Genomic DNA, 12525 nt, shown 5'->3' with positions numbered 1-12525 from the left:
GGCAGAGGGAAAGAGGCAGGGCCAGGAACCATGGACAGCAGGATCCCCTGGGTTATGGAATCCTTCCTTTAACTATACAGAGGGTCTCAGAAATCATCTCTAGCTGGAGTTCCCTGGTGGCCTAGTAGGTTAAGGATGCAGCCTTGTCACTGCTGTGGCTCAGGTCCCTGCTGTGGTGCAAGTTAGATCCCTGACCCAAGAACTTCTGCATGATGCAGGTGCACCCAAAAAAGAGGGGGGAGAAAAGAAAAGAAAAGAAAGAAAGAAATCATCCCATTGGCCAAAGCCTCACAAATGGGAAACAGGCCTGGGTGGGTACGATGGCCTGGCTAAAACTACCCCTTAAGTTGGTCCCACTCTGAGTTGGGAAACTTGCTTCTCGTTCACGTGCAAATCCGCCCGTTTCCACAGAACCTGAAACCCCACTCCCCACCACTACCCTGAGTGAGACAGAGGGGACCGCCGGAGCCCAGGTCAAAGGGGAGGGTTTCGCGGAGGCCTGGAGACCCCTGAGGCTCTCCCTTCCCACCTTCTGAAAGCACCCTCTCCCTAGAGAGCACCGCCCTGCAGGCCACCTGAGGACACTGGCTCCTCCTAGTGGTCACAAAGACCATTGCTCTGGGTCCCAGGTCAGCATAGCGTCCAAGCCCGTGGATCACAGGACCTCAGCTCCCTCGGGACTGCCCTCCAAAAGGGGCCCTGTCCCAGGTCCTGGTCCCGCAACAGATACTCTACCTGCCTCTGTAGAGGACATTCATCCTCACTGGAGCTGCTGGACCCCAGCAAGACACTCTCCTCTGGGCCAGATTCCTGGGCCACAACTGATGTGTTTCCAGGGCTTAGGACCCATATCCACATGCGCTCGCCAGACTGAAAGCTCCTAGAGGCAAGACCAATGCTTACTTCAGCTCTTAAGAGTCTGATATAACCCCCCCCCAGGTACCGGTTGTTCAATGAAAGTCATCCCCACTCTGATCCCCCCTTCCACGCACTCCCAGGACCAGCATCCCCTGAACCTCTCAGTTTCAGTTCATCATGAACCTCTCTCTTTTAAAAAACCCATACGACTCTGCGTGGCTGGTGCAATTCCCTCCAGGCTTCAGTGGAAATGGAGAAGCACCTCCCAGAACTGCATCCAGCTATGGTCGAGGGGGGGCGGGGGGCAGGACGGGTGTGTTAAACCCAGCCCCCAGCCCTCCCGGCTCCAGCGCCATCCCCAACTCCTTCCCTGCCCCTCTACCCCACCTCAGAGGACAGAGGTGAATCAGAATCCTCACCAGCACTTCCCAGACCCCACCCGTTTCTTTTGCCACGTGGACTTGTAAAAGTTGAAGATTTTTGCTTATTCAACAATTCTGGGACAGGAGAGGGGGTGCAATTTTCATGATTTTTCCTCTTTTTTTGGTAAAGAGCCAATTGCATGTGGCATCCAACTGAGGTGGTCCTATGCATGAAAACAACCTAAATGTCCATCGGTAGATGAATGGATGAAGAAGATGGGGTATATATACACAATGGAATATTACTCAGCCATAAAAAAGGACAAAATCATGCCATTTGCAGCAACATGGATGGAACTAGAGACTCTCATACTAAGTGAAGTAAGTCAGAAAGAGAAAGACAAATACCATATGATATCATTTATATCTGGAATCTAATATGAGGCACAAATGAAACTTTCCACAGAAAAGAAACTCATGGACTTGGAGAACAGACTTGTGGTTGGGGAGGGGGAGGGAGTGGGATGGACTGGGAATCTGGGGTTAATAGATGCAGACTATTGCTTTTGGAATGGATAAGCCATGAGATCCTGCTGTATAGCCCTGGGAACTATATCTAGTCACTTATGATGAAGCATGATAATATGAGAAAAAGAATGTATATATGTATGTGTGACTGGGTCACTTTGCTGTATGACAAAACTAACAGCACACTGTAAACCAGCTATAATGGGGAAAAAATCCCTTTCAAAAGAAATAAAGTTTAGAAAAAAAGAAAGGGGCCTGTGTGAGGAGGGCATCCTGCCTGGGGACAGGGGTTGGCTGTGAGGACAGCAACTCACATTTGCACAAGTCCTGAGGTTGCTTTTGTGTATCGACTTTGAACTTGAGAGGTAAGTTCATGTCCATTTAGCAGAGGAGGAAACTGAGGCAAATGCATTGCTCAGGATCACAGAATTGGCAGTAGCGACAAAGCTGAGACCTAAAGCCTCCTGGTTCTCAAGTTCAGTGTCTCTACTCTGCAACAGAGTTGCTCTCTTGACCAAATCTGTGGCTTTTCAGAGACCGGTTTAGGACCTAAGGCTGGGTGACCTGGAAAGAAGGATTCACAGACTGACTCGGACACAAGAGCCCCACTGGAATGCCCGGGACAGCACCTCCCCGCTCCAGGTGAGTTGGGTGCTGGGTCGGGGGAGGGCAGGGCAATATTATTACCAAAGTCCCTTGAGAACTAGAATCCTAAGGAGGGTTTGGACCTGTAGAGGCTGCAGTCACGCCACTGCCAGAAACACCACCCAAAGCAAGGGAGGAGGGAGGAAGAAATGCTTCAATTTTTCTCCCACCTCACCTCTCCCAGTTCTTCCCCTTGGCCTAACCCACCTGGAAGTAGGTGGCAGGTGACCTGGGTTGAGGCAGGCCAAAGAGCTGGCCACCCCATCTACAGGACAGGACCGAGAATGGATCTGGGGATCCGGGGTTACCCTAAGAGGGACCAGCATGTTTATATACACTTAGGGTTTCAAGAGTCTAACACAGCACCTGATGATACACAGCAGGCACTCAAGAAACACTTAAGTGGGAGCTCCCATTGTGGCACAGGGGAAGTGAATCTGACTAGCATCCATGAGGATGCGGGTTCGATCCCTGGTGTCGCCCAGTGGGTCCAGGATCCAGCGCTGCCACGAGCTGCAGTGTAGGTCTCAGGCGTGGCTTAGATCTCACATTACGCCACCTGCAGCTGCATCTCAGATTTGATCCTTCACCTGGGAACTTCCATATGCCACAGTGTGGCCTTAAAAAGAAAAAAAAAAAAAATCATGTCTTCCTCCTTAGCTTTCCTTGTTCTTATTTTCTGCAAATCTTATTAGCAGATGTCAGACCTGAATTGATTCTCTATTTTTGTCTCCTATTATCCATTTCCAGGTTTTTGTTCTCTTTTCTGGGAGGGATTTTATCTCCTCATCCCTTTATTGAATTTTTTGTTTTAAGTTTTATCTCAAAATTTTAATCTCCAAAAGCTTTTTAATGTTTTCAATAATTCATTCAGGAAACACAAAGAATCTGCTATATGCAGGAATTCTTCTAAGTGTTAAGGATATAACGGTGAAGAAAGACAAAAACCTTTGCTCTTAGGAGCTTATTTATACTCTACTTCCTTTTTTGAGATGTCAACTTTATTGAGAAAATGAACCTATTTAAGTGTGATAAAATTTGATAACATGTGACAAATTAATACACCCGTGTAACCACCACCACAATCAAGGTATAGACAATTCTTGAAGTTCCCGTTGTGGTGCAGTAGAAATGAATCCAACTAGTGTTCGTGAGGATGCGGGTTCGACCCCTGGCCTCGCTCGAAGGATCTAGTGTGGCTGTGAGCTGTGGTATAGATCGGATCCCGAGTTGCTGTGGCTATGGTGTAGGCTGGCAGCTATAGCTCTGATTGGACCCTAGCCTGGGAACCTCCATATGCTGTGGATGCCGCCCTAAAAAGATATACATATGTATGCAGACAATTCTCATCACCTCAGAAAGTTCCCTTGAGCCATTCTGCAGTCAATTATCCTAGTTCCAAGCACCCACTAATCTGCTTTTTGACACTATAGACTCTTTTCTTGAGTTTCATATAAATAGAACTTTACAATTTTCACTCTTTTGCACCTGAATTCTTTCACTCAGAATAGTGGTTTTGAGACTTTCCTGTTACAGCTCACTGCTGGGTAGCATTCCAGTGATAGTAAACCACAGCTTTCTTTCTTTTATTTATTTTTTTTATTTTTTTTTTATTTTTTTGCCTTTTCTAGGGCTGCTCCCGTGGCATGTGGAGGTTCCCAGGCTAGGGGTTGAATCGGAGCTGTAGCTGTTGGCCTACACCACAGCCACAGCAACACCAACACCAGATCCAAGCCGCGTCTGAGAGCTACACCACAGCTCATGGCAACGTTGGATCCTTAACCCACTGAGCAAGGCCAGGGATCAAACCCGCAACCTCATGGTTCCTAGTCGAATTCATTAACCACTGAGCCATGACGGGAACTCCTAAAATTTTTAGGCTTTTTTACATGCACAATAAATAAAAGCCATTTTACTTGATCTTTTCCAATCTGTATGCCTCTTCTTATTTATTTTTTTGTGCCTGTTACAGCTATTGTACTGGTAAAGACCTCCTCATGTTGAACAGAAGTGATGGGAGTGGGCCTCTTTGCCTTGTTCTTGAATTGGGGAGAAAACATCTTTCATCGCTACCTGTTTTTCTTAATGGCATCTTGTTCTAGTTTCATGGATGGTAGGATCTTTCTTTTTATCTGAGGATACCAATTATAGGGTTGGTCGGTTGGCTTAGATTTTCCCTGCTCTTTGCCTTGACTCTGAGTCTGCCAAGTGTTTTGTTTGTGTTGCTTTTGTTTTGTTTTTGTTTTGCTTCTCTGTTTTTGTTTGGTTTGTTTTCCTCTTTCATTTTATGGCTTTTCTCAAATGGACTTAACGTCACTTGTCTGTGCATATTGGAAAGGGAGGGAGTGCAGTCTGCAAATCTTTTCTTCCGGGATACTTGGCTGCCCAGCAAAAGAATACACTTTCTCGCCTCTTCTGTAACTAGATGAGGTCATGCAACCAAGTTTTCAGCACGAAAATGAAGTGGAATTTCTCTGTGCTGCTTCTGCCTCATTTGCTTACAACAAAATTGCTGCCCTGATTTTCCTCTTTTCCCTTCCTGCAAGCTGGAACACAGATGGCCCATGATTAAATAAAGACAATCTTTTAGGGGATGACAAACCCATGAAAGGAAACTAGGTCTGTGAATGACCTGTGGAACAAAGAGAAACTTAAATTCTATCATCTTTAGCCCACTGTGTTTGGGGGTCTCCTTGGTACAACAAATCAGACTTTGCTCTAACGAATATCCCAACTTAAACAAGCACTGAAAAGCTGGTTGGAAGCGTCTTGTGTGTGTCCAGTGGCGAGTGGCACTCCAAGCCAGGGGCTCTCCAGGGGTGGTCGCGGTCACTCTGGGGTCTTTGAAGCCCTTTCAGGGGGTATGTAAAATCAAAATTATTTTCATGATGATACTAAATCAGGACTTACCTTTTTCACTCTCCTTCTCTCCTGAGTGTCAGTAGAGTTTTCCAGAGGCTTCATGACCTGTGAAAGTGCAACAGAATAAATGAAGAACCCGAGACTTGCAAAAATGTAATGCAATCCACCCTTATCACTAAATATTTTTATTTGGGAAACCATAGTTATTTTTAATAAAAATACATGAACACATAATGAGTTTATTATTGTTACCTTCAAATGAGTAAGTAATTATTTTCTTAATTTTTTAAATTTTGAGTCTCTATAAACCATCTTTTAAGGGCTCTTTGGGGTATTTAACAACTTTAAAGAACATAGAAGGATCTGGAGTTCCTATTGTGGCTCAGTGGGTTAAGAATCTGACTAGTGGGAGTTCTCGTTGTGGCGCAGTGGTTAACGAATCCGACTAGGAACCATGAGGTTGCGGGTTCGGTCCCTGCCCTTGCTCAGTGGGTTAATGATCCAGCGTTGCAGTGAGCTGTGGTGTAGGTTGCAGACTCGGCTTGGATCCTGCGTTGCTGTGGCTCTGGCGTAGGCCGGAGGCTACAGCTCCGATTGGACCCCTAGCCTGGGAACCTCCATAGGCCTCGGGAGTGGCCCAAGAAATAGCAAAAAGACAAAAAAAAAAAAAAAAAAAAAAAGAATCTGACTAGTATTCATGAGGCTACAGGTTCTCCCTGGCCTCCCTCAGTGGGTTAAGGATCCAGCATTGCTGCAGCCTCCAGCATAGGCTGCAAATGTGGCTTGGATCCTGCATTGCTGAGGCTGTGGTATAGGTCTGCAGATTTGACCCCTACCCCAGGAACCTCCATGTGCTGCTTGTGCAGCCCTAAAAAGAAAAAAAAAAACATAGAAGGGTCCTAAAATCAAAAAGCTTAAGAATCATTGCATGAAGGATTTCTTTCCTTGGGGATTTCAGACTGTCAGGATCTGCAGGTTTTCTCCTGTTTGGAAACTTCCAGGGACTTCTCATTGCACTTAAAACAAAACTTTTGGAGTTCCCATCATGGCTCAGTGGTTAATGAATCCGACTAGGAACCATGAGGTTGCCGGTTCAATCCCTGGCTTTGCTCAGTGGGTTGAGGAACTGGCGTTGCCATGAGCTGTGGTGTAGGTCGCAGACACAGCTCGGATCTGGCGTTGCTGTGGCTGGGCCACAGACCGGCGGCTACAGCTCTGATTAGACCCCTAGCCTAGGAACCTCCATATGCCACAGGTGCGGTCTTAAAAAAAGGTAAAAAGACCAAAAATAAATAAATAAATAATAAAAACAAACAAAAATAAAACCACTTTTCAGCGAAGCCTATATCTGGTGCTTGCTCATTTCACCACTGTATTGTGGGTAGCTCTCCCAGTCCTATATATTCATTTTGCTTCAGTCACATTCAGTTTCTCAGTGCACCGAGGCCCAGCCTGCCTTAAGGTCTTTGCACTGTAGGAAATCAGCTCCAGCACGGTGCTCTCCCAACCTGACATGGCTCTCACACAGTCCATATCAGCAAGGCTGGAACCTCAGTAGAATCTCTCTTGCAGCGGGGAGTTCTCGTCGTGGCGCAGTGGTTAACGAATCCAACTAGGAACCATGAGGTTGCAGGTTCGATCCCTGCCCTTGCTCAGTGGGTTAATGATCCGGCGTTGCCCTGAGCTGTGGTGTATGTAGGTCGCAGACGCGGCTCGGATCCCACGTTGCTGTGGCTCTGGCATAGGCTGGCAGCTACAGCTCCGATTGGACCCCTAGCCTGGGAACCTCCATATGCCACAGGAGTGGCCTAAGAAATGGCAAAAAGACAAAAAAAAAAAAAAAAAAAAAAAAAAAAGAATCTGTCTTGCAGAATGCCTTGTGATCCTCCTGGGACAAAAGGGAGCCTTGTGAGACGCTGCTACGAGGCCGTTTCTCACTCATTCCCTATCTGCCGGCAGAGCTGTCATGAGATGCTTTCTCACAGCCTCTGAGTTCTGATGAGGTCTGAGGCTTTCTGTCTCAGCCCCACCCCTCCTCCAAGGATACAGCAGCAAACTCTAACCCCGCTTAGCTGCAGCAGGACGCTGGCTCCTTGGCAACAGGGTGTCCTCACACTTGTCCCTGTTTGTTTCAGTGTCACCCTACACAAGGGCCACTAGGAGGTGGCACCTTGGGCTACTCTTCCTTTCAGTGCCTAGGTAAGCAAGGAACTGCCTGAATCGAAAAAGGGCTCCTTGGGGAGAACTTGTCCCAAGCACCATGGCCCCATCCTCAAGTTATGGGGTAGCGGCTCTTCCATTATGGGAGCCATCATTGTTCTCGTTTTATTAAAAGGCTTATGGAAAGTGTGAATGTTTCTCTCACCTCTGTTTTCTTTTTCTTTCTTTTCTTTTTTGTTTTTTGTTTGTTTGTTTGTTTGTTTTTTGTTTTCAGGGCTGCACCTGCAGCATACAGAGGTTCCCTGGTCTAGGGGCTGAATTGGAACTGTACCCACCAGCCTACACCGCAGCCACAGCAATGCCAGATCCACACCATAGCTCATTGGCGACACAGGATCCTTAACCCACTGAGCGAGGCCAGGGATCGAACTTGCGTCCTCATGGATGCTAGTCAGATTCATTTACGTTGAGCCACAATGGGAATGCCTCACCTCTGTTTTCAAATGAACATTAAAGAGGGAAATAAATAAATAATACAACTGCAAGGGCTCCTCATCTCTTTACCGTCACACCTTGCCTGGAGATGGACATGCAGATGTTAATCCCTCTGCTTGAAGGCTCTCTCCCACCCTACCCAACCTTTCAAGTCTAACTGCTTTACATCTTGCCCTAAATGTCACCTCCTCAGGGAGGCCTCCTTGACCAGCTTGCCCGGAACAGACCCCTTGTGTCAGACTCTGTTGGTTGCATCCTACATCCACTCTCCCTTGCATCCTGTTCCCTGCTACCAAGAACCCCAATTTCTTTTTTTCTTTTTAGGGCTGCATCCTGGGCATATGGAGGTTCCCAGGATAGGGGTCTAATTGGAGCTACAGCTGGCCTACACCACAACCACAGCAATGGAGGATCTGAGCCGCATCTGCAACCTACACCACAGCTCACGGCAATGCCGGATCCTTAACCCACTGAGCGAGGGCAGGGATTGAACCTTCATCCTCATGGATGCTAGTCAGATTCGTTTCCAGTGAGCCACAACAGGAACTCCAAGAACCCCAATTTTGATTTGCCAGCATATTACACAGTCATGCAGTTTAGGAGAAGCCAGACTTCCCCGGTCCTAGAAGTTGAATCTTGGCTCATTGAATTCCAACATCGCAATGCCATTCCTTTGCCAATGACTGTCTAGAAATGGGAAGACGATGCAATTCTGCCCAATAACACATAGGTGGATGTCTGCTTGGGGGCTTCTGGAAACCTTGACCTCCCTCTTAGGAAGGAACCCAAAAATGTGCCATGTCCTTTCCCTGCCTTCTGGCCTTTGATTGTTGTTGTGTGAGAATGTTAATCTTGGACCTTCCACAGTTATCTTGTGTCCTTGTGGGGACAAGGGTGAGGCCAAAAGTCAACATCTCAAGATGGCAAAGCTAAAAGATGGAAAGATTCTGCATCAGTGATGGCCTTCATGAGCCACTAAATTAGTGGCTCTACTCTGGGAATTGTTATTTGATCCACTTCTTTAATAAGTCGCTGGAGTCCACTTTTCTGTTACCTACAATCAAAACTTCTCTCTTTTTTTTTTTTTTTTTTTTTTTTTTTTTTTTTTTTTTTTGTCTTTTGTCTTTTTGTCTTTTGTTGTTGTTGTTGTTGCTATTTCTTGGGCCGCTCCCGCGGCATATGGAGGTTCCCAGGCTAGGGGTTGAATCGGAGCTGTAGCCACCGGCCTACGCCAGAGGCACAGCAACGCAGGATCCGAGCCGCGTCTGCAACCTACACCACAGCTCACGGCAACGCCGGATAGTTAACCCACTGAACAAGGGCAGGGATCGAACCCGCAACCTCATGGTTCCTAGTCGGATTCGTTAACCACTGCACCACGACGGGAACTCCTCAAAACTTCTCTTACTGATTCACCATCTTCCTATTGTCTACTTCCATCATGAAGGGGGTCAAAATTCCATATCGTTTATTTCTTTGTGTACTTGTCTTTGTCTGTCTATGTCTTCCCTCGGCCCAGATTGTAACCTCCGTGAGGACAGCAACCTTCCCCATCTTTCTCATTACCGTATCCCCAGTATTCAGCATGACCCAAGAAGCTGTCAATATCTGTGTGCTAAATGAAGAAAAAGAGATGCTTTCCTATAATTAGGTGCTTTCATGACCACACCTCCCAGGTTGGCACTGAGCCTGAAAGTAGAACCAACATTTTTCTTCTTTTTTTTTTTTCTTTTTTTTTTAGTCACACCTGCAGCATGTGGAAGTTCCCAGGCCAGAGATCGAACTTGCACCATGGCAGAAACCAGAGCTACAGCAGTGACATGCTGGATCCTTAACTTGCTGGGCCACCAGCATCAACTTTTGTTCAGATAGTACTTACAGGTCACACATTGCCACAGCTTGGAAACAGCATGGGCTATGGTATCAGGCCTATCAGTCATGTATCCACTGTGTGACTGTAAGCAAGTTGCTTGACTTCTCTGAATCTCCATTTCTTCATTTCCAAAATGGGAGGATGAACACAGGGTTAAATAAGATTATGTGTTTATGAAACAACTGGTGCACAGTCACTGTGCAAGATGTATTTGTCCTTGGCTCCAACCTGCACACCCGAGTGGGAAGAAGAGCTGAAGGGGTAAATGCTCTGGGTAGCAATAAACTGGATCCACTCCTAAAGCACCAAGGCTGCTCTTGCCCTAATTTTTGCACAATTGTATCAGTCCCAGATACCTTCCTCTGTATCCTTATCCTTTATCCGCCCCACCTCTCCACCTACAACCAGCTCAGGTCCCCACAATGCCCTCTTGTCATGTGAGCTTTCTTGCTGCCTTTGCTTCCCAGGACACGAGGTGGAGAAGTGGGAAAAAATACAGGGCTGAAACCTAGATGTGTGTTCTGCTCTAGTCTGGTTCTAACTAGGGGTGAGGGACCACAAGCAGGCCCACTTAACCTCTGAACGTCACCTTCCTTATCTGTAGAGGGATAATGGGTGGTAATGATACTTGAGTGGAATGGTGTAGGTACAAAGACTGGAAAATTATAGAACATATAAAAATTAGTTTCTTTTCCTATTTTCAGCATTCCTGCTAGTGAGATTAGAACTGAAGCAGGTGGAGTTCCTGTCATGGTGCAGTGGAAACGAATCCGACTAGGAACCATGAGGTTGCGGGTTTGATCCCTGGCCTCACTCAGTGGGTTAAGGATCCGGCGTTGCCGTGACCTGTGGTGAAGGTCACAGATGTGGCTCAGATCCCCTATCTTGGGAACCTCCATATGCTGTGGGTGCAGCCCTAAAAAGCAAAAAAAAAAAAAAAAAAACAGTCGAAGCAGACAATGCAAAGGCTATTTTTGCAGGATTCTAGAGCATCCTGCCTTGTGTTTCTTGGCCACAGCCCGCCTACCCAGCCACTTCAACATCCTTCATTATTCATTCATTCAGCAAATACTTATTGAGTGTCCACTGTGTGCCAAGCACTGTTGTATGTTCTGGGAATAGAACAATGGAGAGAGCAGACTAAACATTCAGCTCTCATAGAGCTTGCATTCTGGTAGGCAGTGGAAAAGACTGTGGGCGGGTAAGGCAAACTCATACCACCTGAAGAGTTCTGCCATCCATAGCTCTGATCATTCATGCCAAGCGGGGGCAAAGAAGGGGGACAGAGAGGGTAGGAATGCAAGGAAAAGACGTTGAAAGAATTCAGTCCTACTAGAATCCAGAAATGGGCCTGGTTTCATTACAATTATGTGTCCATATACCAGTTGGGTAGTAGCCCAGCTAAGAAGGCAAAACCTGAATCTAATGATGAGGAAACATCAGACAAATGCAAAATGAGAAACATTCTTTTTTTTCCCCTCCCTGTTTTAATGTAATAAAAAGCAAGGAAAGTTGAAGACAAATTAAAGATGACTAAAGAGACATGAAAAATAAACACAAGACCTAATCTTGGACTGCATCCTGTACGGAGCAGGGGCGTGTGTGTGTGTGTGTGTAGACTGCTACGAAGTTCACTATTGGATCACTGGGGGGAAAGTGGAATGCAGAGAGTAGATGGAACTTATTAAAGATATATAAGAGGATATCCTTACTCTTAGAAAATACAAAGAGAGAGAAGCGAGGGAGGGAGAGGAGGCAACAACTTATAAGATGTGAAAATTAATAAAGAGAAAGCTCATTTTACATTGAGCCAGGAAGGCCAGAATAGGGAACTCTCACACCCTACCAACAGCTAGAGACCCAAGAGGAAGAGCTACCATTGCATCCCCAACAGGAAGAAGGGTACCACTTTTCTATCCAGGAGGAGGAAGGAAATTTTTCTCCTCGTCCAGCAACAGCCCAGCCAATAAGAGACCGTCACAATTCAGCCAATAAAAAGCCACTACACTTCAAATTGTTTCCTCTAACTCTTTGTTTATAACAGCCCCTCCCAGCTCCCCCTTCTCCAACATAAAAAAAGGTCTTTTTTGCTCTGCACACTTGCCTGCAGGGTGCCAAAGTTTGCATGTCCAGAATTGCAATTCAGTGATGTTCCCAAATAAACCCAATTTACTGGTAAAATAACTGGCTGTTTTGTTGTTTTAGAGCGACAAAGCAAATGGAGCAAATTGTCAGCAAAAGATGAACCTTCAGTAAGGTTTTCACGTGTTCTTTGTACGATGCATGCAACCACTCCAAAGAGACTTTAAAAAAAAAAAAAAAAGTACCCATGGGACCCTAACTTTAAGCCCAACCCCTTTGCTAAATTGGTGCAAGACCCTGAATGAATCCCTTTCTATCTGGGCCTCATTTTCTAGTCCAGATGGTTTCTAACGTTCCCTGGCTATCCATGTCCCACAACTCAAAACACTTCTTTCTTTGGAAAGAAAAGAAGACAGCCCCTTCACCTCTCAGCCTACCGGTTACTTCACAACTTTCTCCAAAGTGATCAACCTTTCCTCTGCCCATCCTCGCCACCTACCAGCAGTCTCAGCCACTCTTTCCTAGAGCCTTAGGGCCCATCTTCGGGGGCTCTAGGATCGCTTCAGAACAGGCACGTGCATTTCTCTCCCAAGAAACTACAGCCCCCAAAAGGCTTTGCGGCAACCCTGGGCATTTAGTACCACCAAAGAGAAAAAGCTT

The 12525-nt window shown here is 46.3% G+C and overlaps 1 long non-coding RNA gene across 1 annotated transcript; it reads right to left on the bottom strand.

Moving 5' to 3' along the window:
• LOC106505435 lies at positions 245–12443 on the bottom strand. Its single transcript, XR_002337165.1, has 3 exons — positions 12365–12443; positions 5304–5360; positions 245–880 (listed from the first exon to the last, which is right to left on the bottom strand). It is a non-coding gene; the product is annotated as an uncharacterized LOC106505435 (long non-coding RNA).

Source organism: Sus scrofa, chromosome 12, assembly GCF_000003025.6.
Source record: "Sus scrofa isolate TJ Tabasco breed Duroc chromosome 12, Sscrofa11.1, whole genome shotgun sequence".
NCBI lineage: Eukaryota > Metazoa > Chordata > Mammalia > Artiodactyla > Suidae > Sus > Sus scrofa.
This window is presented reverse-complemented; position numbering and strand designations above follow the sequence as displayed.